Source organism: Penaeus monodon, chromosome 34 (genome assembly GCF_015228065.2).
Source record: "Penaeus monodon isolate SGIC_2016 chromosome 34, NSTDA_Pmon_1, whole genome shotgun sequence".
NCBI lineage: Eukaryota > Metazoa > Arthropoda > Malacostraca > Decapoda > Penaeidae > Penaeus > Penaeus monodon.
In genome coordinates this window covers 9,167,452-9,168,856 of record NC_051419.1, presented here as the reverse complement: position 1 = coordinate 9,168,856, position 1,405 = coordinate 9,167,452, and the positions used below count along the sequence as shown (strand labels likewise).

The 1,405-nt window shown below is 30.3% G+C and overlaps 1 protein-coding gene across 1 annotated transcript in view; it reads right to left on the bottom strand.

Moving 5' to 3' along the window:
* LOC119594807 (basement membrane-specific heparan sulfate proteoglycan core protein-like) overlaps positions 1-1,405 on the bottom strand; it is a gene marked incomplete at its 5' end in the record, with an annotated part of 219,836 nt that overhangs the window by 19,805 nt on the left and 198,626 nt on the right.

Genomic DNA, 1,405 nt, shown 5'->3' with positions numbered 1-1,405 from the left:
AGAGACACTGCTCAGTATGTGTGCCAAGATCAAAATATGTATATAACAAATAATAATAGTTTGATGCTATTTCAATTTTCCTTCTATCTAGGCCTCAGTATCATATAGTATCTGCAATTTTTATATAATTTGATATATGAAATTAAAGAGAATTATAATATGAAGAGTGGTTTTGAATTTTGGATATATAAATTAAATATAGCCTATTTTAAATGGAAAAAAAGTTTACAATGGCAATTTGACCAAGGTAACAACAACCGAAAAGGCCCCCACAAACTGATTTGCTGTAGTCCTTCAAGGCAATGCGTAAAATTTTTGAATATATCATAACTATATGCGCTTTCTAACAATACTGAGTTTCTCTTCTGGATTGTGATCTTCTAAGCCACCATTCAGAATTCAAGCTAATTTGCAAATGGAGGACCAGTATAACTGTATGTGCCTATAAATTGTTACTCAACTTATTTTGGTAGTTGTTAACTGTTAACTATTGGAGGGATATATATGATCATGTATTAGTCATTGTAGGTAGTACATGTATGTTACATGAATAATGCATCACAAATGCAGGAAAGTGTTCTTTTGACTACAGGACAATACTAATGAGAAAACTACAGGGAAACTTTGTTAGCATGCAAAAACATTAGATGGACATAAACACAATAATTACCAACTAGTACATAAGCAACCAATATTGATCATGGACTTTCTGTTATAAACTATAAAATACCCACAATATTATACAGCACACAGCACTGTATGCTCAGTTTTATGAACAAAAAAGAATCCTAAGATATTGAAATTTTTAAACATCAATAATCACTCAATCATTCATGATTTGATGTGCTATTTCCTATAAAATTCTGACATATTTCTCAACACAGTGATAAAATTACTGTATTTCTGAGACAAACAACATTCCAGGTGTCTAGACATTATCTCATCATAACTTAACAATTCCACAGTTCACGTTCTAATATGAAACTATTGTTACGAAAAGATATACAAATAAAAAAGCTACAGAACTCTCAATTTATCATAGTTGAATCATAGTGGAATCAAAGCATATTCAGAATCATATACTGGTATTAGCATAAACAACACAAAAGTACAAGTAAATATATTTCCCTGTTGTAAATCACGGTCAGACAGTTCAAATAACATGACTTTATGATTTCTAATTATCTAAATATAATCACATCCCATAATGAATTGGCCTTCCCTTCCACTTCTCTAATTTGATATTCCTCTTCAAGAATTTTAAACATTATCAAGGTCTCCATAACAAATCTTATGCATGTGAGAAAAAAACACATTTAAACTGGCTGTTTACATAGTTCATTGGGAATCAAATTCATATACAATGATTGGATAACTGGAATTTTGCTACTTCTGAGTGAAACTG